This window comes from Carcharodon carcharias, chromosome 15, assembly GCF_017639515.1.
Source record: "Carcharodon carcharias isolate sCarCar2 chromosome 15, sCarCar2.pri, whole genome shotgun sequence".
Lineage (NCBI taxonomy): Eukaryota > Metazoa > Chordata > Chondrichthyes > Lamniformes > Lamnidae > Carcharodon > Carcharodon carcharias.
This window is the reverse complement of record NC_054481.1, coordinates 78,505,405-78,529,629: the sequence shown is the minus strand read 5'-3', so window position 1 is coordinate 78,529,629 and position 24,225 is coordinate 78,505,405.

Here is a 24,225-nt window from a genome sequence, read left to right as displayed (position 1 = left end):
GTCTTATCACTATGTCACTCCTACTCAACTATAGCTCTGTCACTCCACTCTCCTATCACTCTGTCACTCCACTCTCCTCTCACTCTGTCACTCCACTCTCCTATCGCTCTGTCACTCCTACTCACCTATCTCTCTGTCACTCCTACTCAGCTATCGCTCTGTCACTCCTACTCAGCTATCGCTCTGTCACTCCTACTCACCTATTGCTCTGTCACACCTCCTCCCCTATCACACTGTCACTCCTACTCTCCTTTCACTATGTCACTCCACTCTCTTATCACTCCTTCACTCCACTCTCCTATCACACCTTCACTCCACTCTCCTATCACTCTCTCACTCCACTCTCCTATCACTCTCTCACTCCACTCTCCTCTCACACTGTCACTCCACTCCCCTTTCACTCTGTCACTCCACTCTCCTCTCACTCTGTCACTCCACTCGCCTATCGCTCTGTCACTCCTACTCAACTATCTCTCTGTCACTCCTACTCAGCTATCGCTCTGTCACACCTCCTCTCCTATCACACTGTCACTCCTACTCTCCCTTCACTCTGTCACTCCACTCTCCTATCACTCTGTCATTCCACTCTCCTATCACTCTGTCACTCCACTCTCCTATCAGTCTGTCAAACCAATCTCCTATCACTCGGTCACTCCTCTCTTTTATAATGTCTTATCACTATGTCACTCCTACTCAACTATAGCTCTGTCACTCCACTCTCCTATCACTCTGTCACTCCACACTCATATCACTCTGTCATTCCACTCTCCTATCACTCTATCACTGCACTCTCCAGTCACTCTGTCAGTCCACTCTCCTGTCACTCTGTTACTCCACTCTCCTATCACTCTGTCACTCCACTCACCTATCACTCTGTCACTCCACTCTCCTGTCACTCTGTCACTCCACTCCCCTATCACTCTGTCACTCGAATCCCCTATCACTCTGTCACTCCACTCTCCTATCACTCTGTCATTCCACTCTCCTATCACTCTGTCATTCCACTCTCCTATCAATCTGTCACTCCACTCTCCTATCACTCTGTCACTCCACTCTCCTATCACTCTGTACTCCACTCTCCTATCACTCTGTCACTCCACTCTTTTATCATGTCTAATCACACTGTCACTCCTACTCTCCTATCGCTCCTTCACTCCTGCTCTCCTATCACTCTATTACTCCACTCTGTAATCCCTCTGCCTTTCCACTCTCCTATCACACCGTCAGTGCACTCTCCTATAATTCCTTCATTCCACTCTCTCATCACTCTTTCACTACTTTCTATTCTCACTCAGTTATTCCAATGTCCTCTCGCTCCTTCACTCCACTCTCCTCTCACTCCGTCACTCTACTCTCCGCTCACTCCATTACTCCACTCTCCTCTCACTCCGTCACTCCACTCTCCTCTCACTCTTTCACTCCACTTTCCTATCACTCTGTCACTCCACTCTCCTATTACTCTGTCAATCCACTCTCCTATCACTCATTCATTCTAATCTCCCATCACTCCTTCAATCCACTCTCAGATCGCTCCTTCACTCCAGTCTCCTATCACTCTGTCACTCCATTCTCCTATCGCTCTGTCACTCCTACTCACCTATCGCTCTGTCACTCCTACTCTCCTATTGCTGTCACTCCTACACTCCTTTCACGCATACTCTCCTATCACTCTGTCACTCCACTCTCCTATCACTCTGTCACTCCACTCTCCTATCACTCTGTCACTCCACTCTCCTATCACTCTGTCACTCCACTCTCCTATCACTCTGTCACTCCACTCTCCTATCACTCTGTCACTCCACTCTCCTATCACTCTGTCACTCCACTCTCCTATCGCTCTGTCACTCCACTCTCCTATCGCACTCTCACTCCACTCTCCTTTCGCTCTGTCACTCCACTCCCCTTTCACTCTGTCACTCCACTCTCCTCTCACTCTGTCACTCCACTCTCCTATCGCTCTGTCACTCCTACTCACCTATCTCTCTGTCACTCCTACTCAGCTATCGCTCTGTCACTCCTACTCAGCTATCGCTCTGTCACTCCTACTCACCTATTGCTCTGTCACACCTCCTCCGCTATCACACTGTCACTCCTACTCTCCTTTCACTATGTCACTCCACTCTCCTATCACTCCGTCACTCCACTCTCCTATCACTCGTTCACTCCACTCTCCTATCACTCTCTCACTCCACTCTCCTATCACTCTCTCACTCCACTCTCCTCTCACACTGTCACTCCACTCCCCTTTCACTCTGTCACTCCACTCACCTCTCACTCTGTCACTCCACTCGCCTATCGCTCTGTCACTCCTACTCACCTATCTCTCTGTCACTCCTACTCAGCTATCGCTCTGTCACACCTCCTCTCCTATCACACTGTCACTCCTACTCTCCCTTCACTCTGTCACTCCACTCTCCTATCACTCTGTCATTCCACTCTCCTATCACTCTGTCACGCCACTCTCCTATCAGTCTGTCAAACCAATCTCCTATCACTCGGTCACTCCTCTCTTTTATAATGTCTTATCACTATGTCACTCCTACTCAACTATAGCTCTGTCACTCCACTCTCCTATCACTCTGTCACTCCACACTCATATCACTCTGTCATTCCACTCTCCTATCACTCTATCACTGCACTCTCCAGTCACTCTGTCAGTCCACTCTCCTGTCACTCTGTTACTCCACTCTCCTATCACTCTGTCATTCCACTCTCCTATCACTCTGTCACTCCACTCTCCTATCACTCTGTCACTCCACTCTCCTATCACTCTGTCACTCCACTCTCTATCACTCTGTCAATCCACTCTCCTATCAATCTGTCACTCCACTGTCCTATCAATCTGTCACTCCACTCTCCTATCAATCTGTCACTCCACTCTTCTATCAATCTGTCACTCCACTCTTCTATCAATCTGTCACTCCACTCTTCTATCAATCTGTCACTCCACACTCCTATCACACCTTCATTCTAATCTCCCATCACTCCTTCAATCCACTCTCAGATCGCTCCTTCACTCCAGTCTCCTATCACTCTGTCACTCCATTCTCCTATCGCTCTGTCACTCCTACTCACCTATCGCTCTGTCACTCCTACTCTCCTATTGCTGTCACTCCTACACTCCTTTCACGCATACTCTCCTATCACTCTGTCACTCCACTCTCCTATCACTCTGTCACTCCACTCTCCTATCACTCTGTCACTCCACTCTCCTATCACTCTGTCACTCCACTCTCCTATCACTCTGTCACTCCACTCTCCTATCACTCTGTCACTCCACTCTCCTATCACTCTGTCACTCCACTCTCCTATCACTCTGTCACTCCACTCTCCTATCACTCTGTCACTCCACTCTCCTATCACTCTGTCACTCCACTCTCCTATCACTCTGTCACTCCACTCTCCTATCACTCTGTCACTCCACTCTCCTATCACTCTGTCACTCCACTCTCCTATCACTCTGTCACTCCACTCTCCTATCGCTCTGTCACTCCACTCTCCTATCGCACTCTCACTCCACTCTCCTTTCGCTCTGTCACTCCACTCCCCTTTCACTCTGTCACTCCACTCTCCTCTCACTCTGTCACTCCACTCTCATATCGCTCTGTCACTCCTACTCACCTATCTCTCTGTCACTCCTACTCAGCTATCGCTCTGTCACTCCTACTCAGCTATCGCTCTGTCACTCCTACTCACCTATTGCTCTGTCACACCTCCTCCCCTATCACACTGTCACTCCTACTCTCCTTTCACTATGTCACTCCACTCTCCTATCACTCCATCACTCCACTCTCCTATCACTCGTTCACTCCACTCTCCTATCACTCTCTCACTCCACTCTCCTATCACTCTCTCACTCCACTCTCCTCTCACACTGTCACTCCACTCCCCTTTCACTCTGTCACTCCACTCTCCTCTCACTCTGTCACTCCACTCGCCTATCGCTCTGTCACTCCTACTCAACTATCTCTCTGTCACTCCTACTCAGCTATCGCTCTGTCACACCTCCTCTCCTATCACACTGTCACTCCTACTCTCCCTTCACTCTGTCACTCCACTCTCCTATCACTCTGTCATTCCACTCTCCTATCACTCTGTCACTCCACTCTCCTATCAGTCTGTCAAACCAATCTCCTATCACTCGGTCACTCCTCTCTTTATAATGTCTTATCACTATGTCACTCCTACTCAACTATAGCTCTGTCACTCCACTCTCCTATCACTCTGTCACTCCACACTCATATCACTCTGTCATTCCACTCTCCTATCACTCTATCACTGCACTCTCCAGTCACTCTGTCAGTCCACTCTCCTGTCACTCTGTCAGTCCACTCTCCTGTCACTCTGTTACTCCACTCTCCTATCACTCTGTCATTCCACTCTCCTATCACTCTGTCACTCCACTCTCTATCACTCTGTCAATCCACTCTCCAATCAATCTGTCACTCCACTGTCCTATCAATCTGTCACTCCACTCTCCTATCAATCTGTCACTCCACTCTTCTATCAATCTGTCACTCCACTCTTCTATCAATCTGTCACTCCACACTCCTATCACTCCTTCATTCTAATCTCCCATCACTCCTTCAATCCACTCTCAGATCGCTCCTTCACTCCAGTCTCCTATCACTCTGTCACTCCATTCTCCTATCGCTCTGTCACTCCTACTCACCTATCGCTCTGTCACTCCTACTCTCCTATTGCTGTCACTCCTACACTCCTTTCACGCATACTCTCCTATCACTCTGTCACTCCACTCTCCTATCACTCTGTCACTCCACTCTCCTATCACTCTGTCACTCCACTCTCCTATCACTCTGTCACTCCACTCTCCTATCACTCTGTCACTCCACTCTCCTATCACTCTGTCACTCCACTCTCCTATCACTCTGTCACTCCACTCTCCTATCACTCTGTCACTCCACTCTCCTATCGCTCTGTCACTCCACTCTCCTATCGCACTCTCACTCCACTCTCCTTTCGCTCTGTCACTCCACTCTCCTATCGCTCTGTCACTACACTCTCCTATCGCTTTGTCACTCCACTCTCCTATCGCTCTGAAACTACACTCTCCTATCGCTCTGTCACTCCACTCTACTATCACTCTGTCACTCCACTCTACTATCACTCTGTCACTCCACTCCCCTATCGCTCTGTCACACCACTCTCCTATCGCTCATTCACTCCACTCTTTTATCATGTCTTATCACTCTGTCACTCCTGCTCTCCTATCGGTCTGTCACTCCACTCTTTTATAATGTCTTATCACTCTGTCACTCCTACTCTCCTATCGCTCTGTCACTCCTACTCTGTTATCGCTCTGTCACTCCTACTCACCTATCGCTCTATCACTACTATTCACCAATCGCTCTGTCACTCCTACTCACCTATCGCTCTGTCACTCCTACTCTGCTATCGCTCTGTCACTCCTACTCTCCTGTCACTGCTCCTCTCATATCACTCCTCCTCTCCTATCAGTCCTCCTCTCCTCTCACTCTTCACTCCTACTCTCCTATCACTCTGTCACTCCACTCTCCTATCACTCTGTCACTCCACTCTTCTATCACTCTGTCACTCCACTCTCCAATCACTCGGTCACTCCACTCTTCTATCACTCTGTCACTCCACTCTCCTATCATTCCGTCACTCCACTCTCCTATCACTCCGTCACTCCACTGTCCTATCACTCTTACACTCCACTCGCCTATCACTCTGTCAATCCACTCTCCTATCACTCTGTCAATCCACTCTCCTATCACTCTGTCACTCCACTCTCCTATCACTCTATCACTCCAATCTTTTATAATGTCTTATCACTCTGTCACTCCACTCTCCGATCACTCTGTCACTCCACTCTCCTATCACTCTGTCAGTCCACACTCCTATCACTCTGTCAATCCACTCTCCTATCACTCTGTCACTCCAGTCTCCTATCACTCTGTCAGTCCACTCTCCTGTCACTCTGTTACTCCACTCCATTGTCAGTCTGTCACTCCACTCTCCTGTCACTCTCTCCCTCCACTCTCCTAGCACTCTGTCATTCCACTCTCCTATCACTCTATCACTGCACTCTCCTGTCACTCTGTCAGTCCACTCGCCTGTCACTCTGTTACTCCACTCTCCTATCACTGTGTCATTCCACTCTCCTATCACTCTGTCACTCGACTCTCCTATCACTCTGTCACTCGACTCTCCTATCACTCTGTCAATCCACTCTCCTATCACTCTGTCAATCCACTCTCCTATCACTCTGTCACTCCACTCTCCTATCAATCTGTCACTCCACTCTCCTCTCAATCTGTCACTCCACTCTCCTATCAATCTGTCACTCCACTCTCCTATCACTCTGTCACTCCACTCTTTTATCATGTCTAATCACTCTGTCACTCCTACTCTCCTATCGCTCCTTCACTCCTGCTCTCCTATCACTCTATTACTCCACTCTGTAATCCTTCCGCCTTTCCACTCTCCTATCACTCTGTCACTCCACTCTCCTATCGCTCAGTCACTCCACTCTCCTATCGCTCTGTCACTGCCCTCTCCTATCACTCTTTCACTCCAATCTCCTTTCGCTCCGCCACTCCACTCTCCTATCGCTCTATGCCTCCTACTCTCCTTTCACTCTGTCACTCCACTCTCCAATCACTCTGTCACTCCACACTCCTATCACTCTGTCACTCCACTCTCCTATCAATCTGTCACTCCACAACCTATCACTCTGTCACCCCACTCTCCTATCAATCTGTCCCTCCACTCTCCTATCACTCTGTCACTCCACTCTCCTATCACTCTGTACTCCACTCTCCTATCACTCTGTCACTCCACTCTTTTATCATGTCTAATCAGTCTGTCACTCCTACTCTCCTAACGCTCCTTCACTCCTGCTCTCCTATCACTCTATTACTCCACTCTGTAATCCATCCACCTTTCCACTCTCTTATCACTCCGTCAATGCACTCTCCTATAATTCCTTCATTCCACTCTCTCATCACTCTTTCACTCCTTTCTATTCTCACTCAGTTATTCCAATGTCCTATCGCTCCGTCACTCCACTCTCCTCTCACTCCGTCACCCTACTGGCCTCTCACTCCATTACTCCACTCTCCTCTCACTCCGTCACTCCACTCTCCTCTCACTCTTTCACACCACTCTCCTATCAATCTGTCACTCCACTCTAATATCACTCTGTCACTCCACTCTCCTATCACTCCGTCACTCCACTCTCCTATCACTCCGTCACTCCACTCTCCTATCACTTGTTCACTCCACTCTCCTATCACTCTCTCACTCCACTCTCCTATCACTCTCTCACTCCACTCTCCTCTCACTCACTCACTCCACTCTCCTCTCACACTGTCACTCCACTCCCCTTTCACTCTGTCACTCCACTCTCCTCTCACTCTGTCACTCCACTCTCCTATCGCTCTGTCACTCCTACTCACCTATCACTCTGTCACTCCTACTCAGCTATCGCTCTGTCACTCCTACTCAGCTATCGCTCTGTCACTCCTACTCACCTATTGCTCTGTCACACCTCCTCTCCTATCACACTGTCACTCCTACTCTCCTATCACTCTGTCACTCCACTCTCCTATCACTCTGTCATTCCACTCTCCTATCACTCTGTCACTCCACTCTCCTATCAGTCTGTCACTCCACTCTCCTATCACTCTGTCACTCCACTCTCCTATCACTCTGTCACTCCTCTCTTTTATAATGTCTTATCACGCTGTCACTCCTACTCAACTATAGCTCTGTCTCTCTACTCTCCTATCACTCTGTCATTCCACTCTCCTATCACTCTATCACTGCACTCTCCTGTCACTCTGTCAGTCCACTCTCCTGTCACTCTGTTACTCCACTCTCCTATCACTCTGTCATTCCACTCTCCTATCACTCTGTCACTCCACTCTCTATCACTCTGTCAATCCACTCTCCTATCAATCTGTCACTCCACTCTCCAATCAATCTGTCACTCCACTCACAATCAATCTGTCACTCCACTCTCCTATCAATCTGTCACTCCACTCTTCTATCAATCTGTCACTCCACACTCCTATCACTCCTTCATTCTAATCTCCCATCACTCCTTCACTCCACTCTCAGATCACTCCTTCACTCCAGTCTCCTATCACTCTGTCACTCCTACTCACCTATCGCTCTGTCACTCCTACTCTCCTATTGCTGTCACTCCTACTCTCCTTTCACTCATACTCTCCTATCACTCTGTCACTCCACTCTCCTATCACTCTGTCACTCCACTCTCCTAACACTCTGTCACTCCACTCTGCTATCACTCTGTCACTCCACTCTCCTATCGCTCTGTCACTCCACTCTCCTTTCGCTCTGTCACTCCACTCTCCTATCGCTCTGTCACTCCACTCTCCTATCGCTTTGTCACTCCACTCTCCTATCGCACTGCTACTCCACTCTCCTATCGCTCTGTCACTCCACTCTCCTATCACTCTGTCACGCAACTCTCCTATTAATCTGTCACTCCACTCTTTTATCATGTCTTATCACTCTGTCACTCCTACTCTCCTATCGCTCTGTCACTCCTACTCTCCTATCGCTCTGTCACTCCTACTCTCCTATCGCTCTGTCACTCCTACTCTCCTATCGCTCTGTCACTCCTACTCTCCTATCGCTCTGTCACTCCTACTCACCTATCGCTCTGTAACTCCTACTCTCCTATCGCTCTTTCACTCCTACTCTCCTGTCACTGCTCCTCTCATATCACTCCTCTCCTATCACTTCTCCTCTCCTCTCACTCTTCACGCCTACTCTCCTATCACTCTGTCACTCCACTCTCCTATCACTCGGTCACTTCACTCTTCTATCACACTATCACGCCACTCTCCTATCATTCCGTCACTCCACTCTCCTATCATTCCGTCACTCCACTCTCCTATCACTCCGTCACTCCACTGTCCTATCACTCTTTCACTCCACTCACCTATCGCTCTGTCACTCCTACTCTCCTATTGCTGTCACTCCTACTCTCCTTTCACTCATACTCTCCTATCACTCTGTCACTCCACTCTCCTTTCGCTCTGTCACTCCACTGTCATATCGCTCTGTCACTGCACTCTATTACCGCTCTGTCACTCCACTCTCCTTTCGCTCTCTCACTCCACTCTCCTATCGCTCTGTCACTCCACTCTCCTATCGCTCTGAAACGCCACTCTCCTATCGCTCTGAAACTCCACTCTCCTATAGCTCTGTCGATCCACTCTACTATCACTCTGTCACTCCACTCTCCTATCGCTCTGTCACACCACTCTCCTATCGCTCTGTCACACCACTCTCCTATCGCTCATTCACTCCACTCTTTTATCATTTCTTATCACTCTTTCACTCCTGCTCTCCTATCGGTCTGTCACTCCACTCTTTTATAATGTCTTATCACTCTGTCACTCCTACTCTCCTATCGCTCTGTCACTCCTACTCTCCAATCGCTCTGTCACTCCTACTCTCCGATCGCTCTGTCACTCCTACTCTCCTATCGCTCTGTCACTCCTACTGTCCTATCGCTCTGTCACTCCTAGTCTCCTATCGCTCTGTCACTCCTACTCTCCTGTCACTGCTCCTCTCATATCTCTCCTCCTCTCCTATCACTCCTCCTCTCCTCTCACTCTTCGCTCCTACTCTCCTATCACTCTGTCACTCCACTCTCCTATCACTCTCACTCCACTCTCCTATCACTCTGTCACTCCACTGTCCTATCACTCCGTCACTCCACTCTCCTATCACTCCGTCACTCCACTGTCCTATCACTCTTTCACTCCACTCTCCTATCACTCTGTCACTCCACTCTCCTATCACTCTGTCACTCCACTCTTTTATAATGTCTTATCACTCTGTCACTCCACTCTCCTATCACTCTGTCAATCCACTCTCCTATCACTCTGTCACTCCACTCTCCTATCACTCCATCACTCCAATCTTCTATCACTCCGTCACTCCACTCTCCTCTCACTCCATCACTCCACTCTCCTCTCACTCCATCACTCCACTCTCCTCTCACTCTGTCACCCAACTCTCCTATCAATCTGTCACTCCACTCTCCTATCACTCTGTCACTCCACTCTCCTATCACTCCTTCATTTCAATCTCCCATCACTCCTTCACTCCACTCTCCTCTCACTCCATCACTCCACTCTCCTATCACTCTGTCACCCAACTCTCCTATCAATCTGTCACTCCACTCTCCTATCACTCTGTCACTCCACTCTCCTATCACTCCTTCATTCCAATCTCCCATCAAACCTTCACTCCACTCTCAGATCACTCCTTCACTCCACTCTCCTATCGCTCTGTCACTCCACTCTCCTATCGCTCTGTCACTCCTACTCACCTATCGCTCTGTCACTCCTAGTCTCCTATTGCTGTCACTCCTACTCTCCTTTCAATCATAAATTCCTATCACTCTGTCACTCCACTCTCCTATCGCTCTGTCACTCCACTCTCCTATCGCTCTGTCACTGCACTCTCCTACCGCTCTGTCCCTCCACTCTCTTTTCGCTCTGACACTCCACTCTCCTATCGCTCTGTCACTCCTACTCTCCTATCGCTTTGTCACTCCACTCTCCTATCGCTCTGAAACTACACTCTCCTATCGCTCTGTCACTCCACTCTACTGTCACTCTGTCACTCCACTCTCCTATCGCTCTGTCACACCACTCTCCTATCGCTCATTCACTCCACTCTTTTATCATGTCTTATCACTCTGTCACTCCTGCTCTCCTATCGGTCTGTCACTCCACTCTTTTATAATGTCTTATCACTCTGTCACTCCTACTCTCCTATCGCTCTGTCACTCCTACTCTCCTATTGCTCTGTCACTCCTACTCACCTATCGCTCTGTCACTACTATTCACCAATCGCTCTGTCACTCCTACTCACCTATCGATCTGTCACTCCTACTCTCCTATCGCTCTGTCACTCCTACTCTCCTGTCACTGCTCCTCTCATATCACTCCACATCTCCTATCACTCCTCCTCCACTCTCACTCTTCACTCCTACTCTCCTATCACTCTGTCACTCCACTCTCCTATCACTCTGTCACTCCACTCTCCTATCACTCGGTCACTCCACTCTCCTATCACTCGGTCACTCCACTCTTCTATCACTCGGTCACTCCACTCTTCTATCACTCGGTCACTCCACTCTCCTATCATTCCGTCACTCCACTCTCCTATCACTCCGTCACTCCACTGTCCTATCACTCTTTCACTCCACTCGCCTATCACTCTGTCACTCCACTCTTTTATAATGTCTTATCACTCTGTCACTCCACTCTCCGATCACTCTGTCACTCCACTCTCCTATCACTCTGTCACTCCACTCTCCTATCACTCTGTCACTCCACTCTCCTATCACTCTGTCACTCCACTCTCTATCACTCTGTCACTCCACACTCCTATCACTCTGTCAATCCACTCTCCTATCACTCTGTCAATCCACTCTCCTATCACTCTGTCACTCCAGTCTCCTATAACTCTGTCAGTCCACTCTCCTGTCACTCTGTTACTCCACTCCCTTGTCAGTCTGTCACACCACTCTCCTGTCACTCTGTCACTCCACTCTCCTATCACTCTCTCCCTCCACTCTTCTATCACTCTGTCATTCCACTCTCCTATCACTCTATCACTGCACTCTCCTGTCACTCTGTCAGTCCACTCGCCTGTCGCTCTGTTACTCCACTCTCCTATCACTGTGTCATTCCACTCTCCTATCACTCTGTCACTTGACTCTCCTATCACTCTGTCAATCCACTCTCCTATCACTCTGTCAATCCACTCTCCTATCAATCTGTCACTCCACTCTCCTCTCAATCTGTCACTCCACTCTCCTCTCAATCTGTCACTCCACTCTCCTATCAATCTGTCACTCCACTCTCCTATCACTCTGTCACTCCACTCTTTTAACATGTCTAATCACTCTGTCACTCCTACTCTCCTATCGCTCCTTCACTCCTGCTTTCCTATCACTCTATTACACCACTCTGTAATCCCTCCGCCTTTCCACTCTCTTATCACTCCGTCACTGCACTCTCCTATAATTCCTTCATTCCACTCTCTCATCACTCTTTCACTCCTTTCTATTCTCACTCAGTTATTCCAATGTCCTATCGCTCCGTCACTCCACTCTCCTCTCACTCCGTCACTCTACTCTCCTCTCACTCCATCACTCCAATCTCCTCTCACTCCGTCACTCCACTCTCCTCTCACTCTTTCACTCCACTCTCCTATCACTCTGTCACTCCACTCTCCTATCACTCTGTCACTCCACTCTCCTATCACTCAGTCACTCCACTCTCCTATCACTCCGTCACTCCACTCTCCTTTCACTCCGTCACTCCACTCTCCTATCACTCGTTCACTCCACTCTCCTATCACTCGTTCACTCCACTCTCCTATCACTCTCTCACTCCACTCTCCTATCACTCGCTCACTCCACTCTCCTCTCACTCTGTCACTCCACTCCCCTTTCACTCTGTCACTCCACTCTCCTCTCACTCTGTCACTCCACTCTCCTATCGCTCTGTCACTCCTACTCACCTATCTCTCTGTCATTCCTACTCAGCTATCGCTCTGTCACTCCTACTCAGCTATCGCTCTGTCACTCCTACTCACCTATTGCTCTGTCACACCTCCTCTCCTATCACACTGTCACTCCTACTCTCCTATCACTCTGTCACTCCACTCTCCTATCACTCTGTCATTCCACTCTCCTATCACTCTGTCACTCCACTCTCCTATCAGTCTGTCACTCCACTCTCCTATCACTCTGTCACTCCACTCTCCTATCACTCTGTCACTCCTCTCTTTTATAATGTCTTATCACTCTGTCACTCCTACTCAACTATAGATCTGTCACTCCACTCTCCTATCACTCTGTCACTCCACACTCATATCACTCTGTCATTCCACTCTCCTATCACTCTATCACTGCACTCTCCTGTCACTCTATCACTGCACTCTCTTGTCACCCTATCACTCCACTCTCCTGTCACTCTGTTACTCCACTCTCCTATCACTGTGTCATTCCACTCTCCTATCACTCTGTCACTCCACTCTCTATCACTCTGTCAATCCACTCTCCTATCAATCTGTCACTCCACTCTCCTATCAATCTGTCACTCCACTCTCCTATCAATCTGTCACTCCACTCTCCTATCAATCTGTCACTCCACTCTCCTATCAATCTGTCACTCCACTCTCCTATCAATCTGTCACTCCACTCTTCTATCAATCTGTCACTCCACACTCTATCAATCCTTCATTCTAATCTCCCATCACTCCTTCCCTCCACTGTCAGATCACTCCTTCACTCCAGTCTCCTATCACTCTGTCACTCCATTCTCCTATCGCTCTGTCACTCCTACTCGCCTATCGCTCTGTCACTCCTACTCTCCTATTGCTGTCACTCCTACGCTCCTTTCACTCATACTCTCCTATCACTCTGTCACTCCACTCTCCTATCACTCTGTCACTCCACTCTCCTATCGCTCTGTCACTGCACTCTATTACCGCTCTGTCACTCCACTCTCCTTTCGCTCTGTCACTTCACTCTCCTATCGCTCTGTCACTCCACTCTTCCATCACTCTGTCACTCCATTCTCCTATCATTCCGTCACACCTCTCTCCTATCACTCCGTCACTCCACTGTCCTATCACTCTTTCACTCCACTCTCCTATCACTCTGTCACTCCACTCTCCTATCACTCTGTCACTCCACTCTCCTATCACTCTGTCACTCCACTCTCCTATCACTCTGTCAGTCCACTCTCCTATCACTCTGTCACTCCACTCTTTTATAATGTCTTATCACTCTGTCACTCCACTCTCCGATCGCTCTGTCACTCCACTCTCCTTTCGCTCTGTCACTTCACTCTCCTATCGCTCTGTCACTCCACTCTTCCATCACTCTGTCACTCCATTCTTCTTTCATTCCATCACACCTCTCTCCTATCACTCTGTCACTCCACTCTCCTATCACTCTGTCAATCCACTCTCCTATCACTCTGTCCCTCCACTCTCCTATCACTCTGTCCCTCCACTCTCCTATCACTCTGTCACTCCACTCTCCTATCACTCTGTCACTCCACTCTCCTATCACTCTGTCACTCCACTCTTTTATAATGTCTTATCACTCTGTCACTCCACTCTCCGATCGCTCTGTCACTCCACTCTCCTTTCGCTCTGTCACTTCACTCTCCTATCGCTCTGTCACTCCACTCCTCCATCACTCTGTCACTCCATTCTCCTATCATTCCATCACACCACTCTCCTATCACTCTGTCAATCCACTCTCCTATCACTCTGTCACTCCACTCTCCTATCACTGTGTTACTCCACTTTCCTATCACTCTGTCACTCCACTCTCCTATCACTCTGTCACTCCACTCTCCTATCACTCTGTCACTCCACTCTCCTATCACTCTGTCACTCCACTCTCCTATCACTCTGTCAGTCCACTCCCCTATCACTCTGTCACTCCAGTCTCCTATCACTCTGTCAGTCCACTCTCCTGTCACTCTGTTACTCCACTCCCTTGTCAGTCTGTCACACTACTCTCCTGTCACTCTGTCACTCCACTCTCCTATCACTTTCTCCCTCCACTCTCCTATCACTCTGTCAATCCACTCTCCTATCACTCTATCACTGCACTCTCCTGTCACTCTGTCAGTCCACTCACCTGTCACTCTGTCAGTCCACTCGCCTGTCACTCTGTCAGTCCACTCGCCTGTCACTCTGTCAGTCCACTCGCCTGTCACTCTGTCAGTCCACTCGCCTGTCACTCTGTCAGTCCACTCGCCTTTCACTCTGTTACTCCACTCTCCTATCACTGTGTCATTCCACTCTCCTATCACTGTGTCATTCCACTCTCCTATCACTCTGTCACTCCACTCTCCTATCACTCTGTCAATCCACTCTCCTATCAATCTGTCACTCCACTCTCCTATCAATTTGTCACTCCACTCTCCTATCACTCTGTCACTCCACTCTCCTATCACTCTGTCACTCCACTCTTTTATAATGTCTTATCACTCTTTCACTCCTACTCTCCTATCGCTCTTTCACTCCTACTCTCCTATCTCTCTGTCACTCCTACTCACCTATCGCTCTGTCACTCCTACTCACCTATCGCTCTGTCACTCCTACACTCCTATAGCTCTGTCACTCCTACACTCCTATAGCTCTGTCACTCCACTCTCCCATCACTCTGTCACTCCACTCTCCTAACAATCTCTCACTCCACTATCCTGTTATTCCGTCATTCTACTCTCCCATCACTCTATTACTCCAATCTGTAATCCCTACGCCTTTCCACTCTCTTATCACTCCGTCACTCCACTCTCCTATCAATCCTTCATTCAAGTCTCTCATCACTCTTTCGCTCCTTTCTCTTATCACTCTCTTATTCCACTGTCCTATCGTTCCGTCACTCCACTCGCCTCTCACTCATTCAATCCACTCTGCTCTCACGCCATCACTCCACTAACCTCTCACTCCATCACACCACTCTCCTATCACTCTGTAACCCAACTCTCCTATCAATCTGTCACTCCACTCTCCTATCACTCTGTCAATCCTCTCTCTGATCACTCCTTCATTCCAATCTCCCGTCACTTCTTCACTCCACTCTCAGATCACTGCTTCACTCCACTCTCCTATCGCTCTGTCACGCCACTCTCCTATTGCTCTGTCACTCCTACTCCCCTATCGCTCTGTCACTCCTAATATCCTATTACTGTCACTCCTACTCTCCTTTCACTCATACTCTCCTATCACTCTGTCACTCCACTCTCCTATCGCTCTGACACTCCACTCTCCTATCGCTCTGTCACTGCACTCTATTACCGCTCTGTCACTCCACTCTCCTTTCGCTCTGTCACTCCACTCTCCTTTCGCTCTCTCACTCCACTCTCCTATCGCTTTGTCACTCCACTCTCCTATCGCTCTGAAACTACACTCTCCTATCTCTCTGTCACTCAACTCTACTATAACTCTGTCACTCCACTCTCCTACCGCTCTGTCACACCACTCTCCTATCGCTCATTCACTCCACTCTTTTATAATGTCTTATCACTCTGGCACTCCTACTCTCCTATCGCTCTGTCACTCCTACTCTCCTATCGCTCTGTCACTCCTACTCACTTATCGCTCTGTCACTCCTACTCACCAATCGCTCTGTCACTCCTACTCACCTATCACTCTGTAACTCCTACTCTCCAATCGCTCTGTCACTCCTACTCTCATGTCACTGCTCCTCTCATATCACTCCTCCTCTCCTATCACTCCTCCTCTCCTCTCACTCTTCACTCCTACTTTCCTATCACTCTGTCACTCCACTCTCCTATCACTCTGTCACTCCACTCTCCAATCACTCTGTCACTCCACTCTCCTATCACTCTGTCACTCCACTCTCCTATCACTCTGTCACTCCACTCTCCTATCACTCCATCACTCCACTCTCCTATCACTCTGTCACTCCACTCTCCTATCACTCCATCACTCCACTCTCCTATCACTCCGTCACTCCACTGTCCTATCACTCTTTCACTCCACTCTCCGATCACTCTGTCACTCCACTCTCCTATCACTCTGTCGCTCCAAACTCCTATCACTCTGTCACTCCAAACTCCTATCACTCTGACAATTCACTCTCCTATCACTCTGACAATTCACTCTCCTATCACTCTGTCACTCCACTCTCCTATCACTCTGTCACTCCACTCCCCTGTCACTCTGTCACTCCACTCCCCTATCACTCTGTCACTCCACTCCCCTATCACTCTGTCACTCCACTCTCCTATCACTCTGTCATTCCACTCTCCAAACACTCTGTCCCTCCACTCTCCTATCACTCTGTCACTCCACTCTCCTTTCACTCTGCCACTCCACTCTCCTATCATTCTATCAATCCACTCTTTTATAATGTCTTATCACTCTTTCACTCCTACACTCCTATCTCTCTTTCACTCCTACTCACCTATCGCTCTGTCACTCCTACTCTCCTATCGCTCTGTCAGTCCTACTCTCCTATCTATCTGTCACTCCTACTCACCTATCACTCTGTCACTCCTACTCTCCTATAGCTCTGTCATTCCACTCTCCTATCACTCTGTCACTCCACTCTCCTATCAATCTCTCACTCCACTCTCCTGTCACTCCGTCATTCTACTCTCCTATCACTCTATTACTCCAATTTGTAAACCCTCCGCCTTTCCACTCTCTTATCACTCCGTCACTCCACTCTCCTATCATTCCTTCATTCCAGTCTCTCATCACTCTTTCACTCATTTCTCTTATCAATCTGTTATTCCACTGTCCTATCGCTCCGTCACTCCACTCTCCTCTCACTCATTCACTCCACTTTCCTCTCACTCCATCACTCCACTCACCTCTCATTCCGTCAATCCACTCTCCTATCACTCTTTCACTCCACCCTCCTATCACTCTGTCACTCCACTCTCCTATCACTCTGTCACTCCACTCTCCTATCACTCTGTCACTCCACTCTCCTATCACTCTGTCAATCCACTCTCCTATCACTCTGTCAATCCACTCTCCTATCACTCCATCACTCCAATCTCCTATCACTCCGTCACTCCACTCTCCTCTCACTCCATCACTCCACTCTCCTCTCACTCCATCACTCCACTCTCCTATCACTCTGTCACCCAACTCTGCTATCAATCTGTCAATCCACTCTCCTATCGCTCTGTCACTGCACTCTCCTATCACTCCTTCATTCCAATCTCCCATCACTCCTTCACTCCACTCTCCTATCGCTCTGTCACTCCACGCTCCAATCGCTCTGTCACTCCTACTCACCTATCGCTCTGTCACTCCTACTCTCCTATCACTCCTACTCTCCTATCACTCCTACACTCCTATCACTCTGTCACTCCACTCTCCTATCGCTCTGTCACTCCACTCTCCTATCGCTCTGTCACTCCACTCTCGTATCGCTCTGTCACTCCACTCTCGTATCGCTCAGTCACTCCTACTCTCCTATCACTCTGTCAATCCACTCTCCAATCACTCTGTCACTCCACACTCCTATCACTCTGTCACTCCACTTTCCTATCACTGTCACTCCACTTTCCTATCACTCTGTCACTCCACTCTCCTGTCACCCTGTCACTCCACTCTCCTGTCACTCTGTCACTCCACTCTCCTGTCACTCTTTCACTCCACTCTCCTATCACTCTGTCACTCCACTCTCCTATCACTCTGTCACTCCACTCCCCTATCACTCTGTCACTCCACTCCCCTATCACTCTGTCACTCCACTCTCCTATCACTCTCTCATTCCACTCTCCTATCACTCTGTCCCTCCACTCTCCTAACACTCTGTCACTCCACTCTCCTAACACTCTGTCACTCCACTCTCCTATCACTCTGTCAATCCACTCTCCTATCACTCTGTCAATCCACTCTCCTATCACTCCATCACTCCAATCTCCTATCACTCCGTCACTCCACTCTCCTCTCACTCCATCACTCCACTCTCCTCTCACTCCATCACTCCACTCTCCTATCACTCTGTCACCCAACTCTGCTATCAATCTGTCAATCCACTCTCCTATCACTATGTCACTCCACTCTCCTATCACTCCTTCATTCCAATCTCCCATCACTCCTTCACTCCACTCTCCTATCGCTCTGTCACTCCACTCTCAAATCGCTCTGTCACTCCTACTCACCTATCGCTCTGTCACTCCTACTCTCCTATTGCTGTCACTCCTACTCTCCTTTCACACATACTCTCCTATCACTCTGTCACTCCACTCTCCTATCGCTCTGTCACTCCACTCTCCTATCGCTCTGTCACTCCACTCTCGTATCGCTCTGTCACTCCACTCTCGTATCGCTCAGTCACTCCTACTCTCCTATCACTCTGTCAATCCACTCTCCAATCACTCTGTCACTCCACACTCCTATCACTCTGTCACTCCACTTTCCTATCACTCTGTCACTCCACTTTCCTATCACTCTGTCACTCCACTCTCCTGTCACCCTGTCACTCCACTCTCCTGTCACTCTGTCACTCCACTCTCCTGTCACTCTTTCACTCCACTCTCCTATCACTCTGTCACTCCACTCTCCTATCACTCTGTCACTCCACTCCCCTATCACTCTGTCACTCCACTCCCCTATCACTCTGTCACTCCACTCTCCTATCACTCTCTCATTCCACTCTCCTATCACTCTGTCCCTCCACTCTCCTATCACTCTGTCACTCCACTCTCCTATCACTCTGTACTCCACTCTCCTATCACTCTGTCACTGCACTCTTTTATCATGTCTAATCACTCTGTCACTCCTACTCTCCTATCGCACTTTCACTCCTGCTCTCCTATCACTCTATCACACCACTCTGTAATCTCTCCGCCTTTCCACTCTCTTAATACTCCGTCACTGCACTCTCCTATAATTCCTTCATTCCACTCTCTCATCAATCTTTCACTCCTTTCTATTCTCACTCAGTTATTCCACTGTCCTATCGCTCCGTCACTCCACTCTCTTATCACTCCGCCACTCTACTCTCCTCTCACTCCATCACTCCACTCTCCTCTCACTCCGTCACTGCACTCTACTATCACTGTTTCACTCCACTCTCCTATCACTCTGTCACTCCACTCTCCTATCACTCTGTCACACCACTCTCCTATCACTCTGTCACTCCACTCTCCTATCACTCTGTCACTCCACTCTCCTATCACTCTGTCACTCCACTCTCCTATCACTACGTCACTCCACTCTCCTCTCACTCTGTCACTCCACTCTCCTATCACTCTGTCACTCCACTCTTTTATAATGTCTTATCACTCTGTCAATCCTACTCTCCTATCGCTCTGTCACTCCTACTCTCCTATCGCTCTGTCACTCCTACTCAACTATCGCTCTGTCACTCCTACTCTCCTATCGTTTTTTCACTCAACTCTCCTGTCACTCCTACTCTCCTATCACTCCTACTCTCCTATCACTCCTACTCTCCTATCAAACCTCCTCTGCTATCACTCCTCCTCTCCTATCACACTGTCACTCCTACTCTCCTATCACTCTTTCACTCCACTCTCCTATCACTCTGTCACTCCACACTCCTATCACTCTGTCACTCCACTCTCCTATCACTCTGTCATTCCACTCTCCTATCACTCTTTCACTCCACTCTCCTATCACTCTGTCACTCCACTCTCCTATCACTCTGTCACTCCACTCTCCTAACACTCCTTCATTTCAATCTCCCATCACACCTTCACTCCACTTTCAGATCACTCCTTCACTCCACTCTCCTATCACTCTGTCACTCCTACTCACCTATCGCTCTGTCACTCCTACTCACCTATCGCTGTCACTCCTACTCACTTATCGCTGTCACTCCTAATCTCCTTTCCCTCATACTCTCCTATCACTCTGTCACTCCACTCTCCTATCGCTTTGTCACTCCACTCTCCTATCGCTCTGTCACTGCCCTCTCCTACCGCTCTGTCACTCCACTCTACTCTCTCTCTGTCACTCCACTCCCCTCTCACTCTGTCACTCCACTCTGTTATAATGTCTTATCACTCTGTCACTCCTACTCTCCTATCGCTCTGTCACTCCACTCTCCTATCGCTCTGTCACTCCTACTCACCTATCGCTCTGTCACTCCTACTCACCTATCGCTCTGTCACTCCTACTGACCTATCGCTCTGTCACTCTACTCTCCTGTCACTCCTACACTCCTATCACTCCTACTCTCCTATCACTGCTACTCTCCTATCAAACCTCCTCTGCTATCACTCCTCCTCTCCTATCAAACTGTCACTCCTACTCTCCTATCACTCTGTCACTCCACTCTCCCATCACTCTGTCATTCCACTCTCCTATCACTATGTCACTCCACTCTCCTATCAGTCTGTCACTGCACTCTCCTATCACTCTGTCACTCCACTCTCCTATCAGTCTGTCACTCAACTCTCCTATCAGTCTGTCACTCCACTCTCCTATCAGTCTGTCACTCCACTCTCCTATCAGTCTGTCACTCCACTCTCCTATCAATCTGTCACTCCACTCTCCTATCAATCTGTCACTCCACTCTCCTATCAATTTGTCACTCCACTCTCCTATCACTCCGTCACTCCACTCTTTTGTACCGCCTTATCACTCTGTCACTCCAACTCTCCTATCATTCTGTCACTCCACTCTCCTATCACTCTGTCAATCCACTCTCCTATCACTCTATCAATCCACTCGTTTATAATGTCTTATCACTCTTTCCTTCCTACTCTCCCATCACTCTGTCACTCCTACTCTCCTATCGCTCTCTCACTCCTACTCTCCTATGGCTCTGTCACTCCTACTCTCCTATTGCTCTGTCACTCCTACTCTCCTATCGCTCTGTCACTCCTACTCTCCTATCGCTCTGTCACTCCTACTCACCTATCTCTCTGTCACTCCTACTCAGCTATCGCTCTGTCACTCCTACTCACCTATTGCTCTGTCACTCCTACTCTCCTATCGCTCTGTCACTCCTACTCGCCTGTCACTCCTACTCGCCTGTCACTCCTACTTGCCTGTCACTCCTACTCGCCTGTCACTCTGTCACTCATACTCTCCTTTCACTCTGTCACTCCACTCTCCTATCGCTCTGTCACTCCTACTCACCTATCGCTCTGTCACTCCTACTCACCTATCGCTCTGTCACTCCTACTGACCTATCGCTCTGTCACTCTACTCTCCTGTCACTCCTACTCTCCTATCACTCCTACTCTCCTATCACTACTACTCTCCTAACACTCCTCCTCTGCTATCACTCCACCTCTCCAATCACTCCACCTCTCCAATCACTCTCTCACCCCTACTCTCCTATCACTCTGTCACTCCACTCTCCTATCACTCTGTCACTCCACTCTCCTATCACTCTGTCACTCCACTCTCCTATCACTCTGTCACTCCACTCTCCTATCACTCTGTCACTCCACTCTCCTATCAGTCTGTCACTCCACTCTCCTATCAGTCTGTCACTCCACTCTCCTATCAGTCTGTCACTCCACTCTCCTATCACGCTGTCACTCCACTCTCCTATCACTCTGTCACTCCACTCTTTTATAATGCTTTATCACTCTGTCACTCCAATTCTCCTATCACTCTGTCACTCCACTCTCTTATCACTCTGTCCCTCTTCTCTCCTATCACTCTGTCTCTCCACTCTCCTATCACTCTGTCACTCCACTCTCCTATTACTCTATCAATCCACTCTTTTATAATGTCTTATCACTCTTTCACTCCTACTCTCCTATCGCTCTGTCATTCCTACTCTCCTATCGCTCTCTCACTCCTACTCTCCTATGGCTCTGTCACTCCTACTCTCCTATCGCCCTGTCACTCCTACTCCCCTATCGCTCTCTCACTCCTACTCTCCTATGGCTCTGTCACTCCTACTCTCCTATCGCCCTGTCACTCCTACTCCCCTATCGCCCTGTCACTCATACTCTCCTATCACTCTGTCACTCCACTCTCCTACCGCACTGTCATTCCACTCTCCTATCGCTCTGTCACTCCACTCTCCTATCGCACTGTCACTCCACTCTCCTATCGCTCTGTCACTCCACTCCCCTACCGCTCTGTCACGCCACTCTCCTTTCGCTCTGTCACTCCACTCTCCTATCACTTTGTCACTCCACTCTCCTATCGCTCTGTCATACCACTCTGCTATCGCTCATTCACTCCATTCTTTTGTCATGTCTTATCACTCTGTCACTCCTGTTCTCCTATCGCTCTGTCACTCCACTCTTTTATAATGTCTTATCACTCTGTCACTCCAACTCTCCTATCGCTCTGTCACTCCTACTCTCCTATCGCTCTGTTACTCCTATTCTCCTATCGCTCTGTCACTCCTACTCTCCTATCGCTCTGTCACTCCTACTCTCCTATCGCTCTGTCACTCATACTCACCTATTGCTCTGTCACTCCTACTCCCCTATTGCTCTGTCACTCCTACTCACCTATCGCTCTGTCACTCCTACTCTCCTGTCACTCCTCCTCTCATATCATTCCTCCTTTCCTATCACTCCTCCTCTCCTCTCACTCTGTCACTCCTGCTCTCCTATCACTCTGTCACTCCACTCTCCTATCACTCTGTCCCTCCACTCTCCTATCACTCTGTCACTCCACTCTCCTTTCACTCTGTCCCTCCACTCTCCTATCACTCTGTCAGTCCACTCTTTTATAATGTCTTATCACTCTTTCACTCCTACTCTCCTATCTCTCTTTCACTCCAACTCACCTATCGCTCTGTCACTCCTACTCTCCTATCGCTCTGTCACTCCTACTCTCCTATCTATCTGTCACTCCTACTCACCTATCACTCTGTCACTCCTACTCTCCTATAGCTCTGTCACTCCACTCTCCTATCACTCTGTCACTCCACTCTCCTATCAATCTCTCACTCCACTCTCCTGTCATTCCGTCATTCTACTCTCCTATCACTCTATTACTCCAATTTGTAAACCCTCCGCCTTTCCACTCTCTTATCACTCCGTCACTCCACTCTCCTATCATTCCTTCATTCCAGTCTCTCATCACTCTTTCACTCCTTTCTCTTCTCAATCTGTTATTCCACTGTCCTATCTCTCCGTCACTCCACTCTCCTCTCACTCATTCACTACACTCTCCTCTCACTCCATCACTCCACTCACCTCACATTCCGTCAATCCACTCTCCTATCACTCTTTCACTCCACCCTCCTATCACACTGTCACTCCACTCACCTATCACTCTGTCACTCCACTCTCCTAACACTCTGTCACTCCACTCTCCTATCACTCTGTCAATCCACTCTCCTATCACTCTGTCAATCCACTCTCCTATCACTCCATCACTCCACTCTCCTCTCACTCCATCACTCCACTATCCTATCACTCCATCACTCCACTATCCTATCACTCTGTCACCCAACTCTGCTATCAATCTGTCAATCCACTCTCCTATCACTATGTCACTCCACTCTCCTATCACTCCTTCATTACAATCTCCCATCACTCCTTCACTCCACTCTCCTATCGCTCTGAAACTCCACTCTCAAATCGCTCTGTCACTCCTACTCACCTATCGCTCTGTCACTCCTACTCTCCTATTGCTGTCACTCCTACTCTCCTTTCACACATACTCTCCTATCACTCTGTCACTCCACTCTCCTATCGCTCTGTCACTCCACTCTCC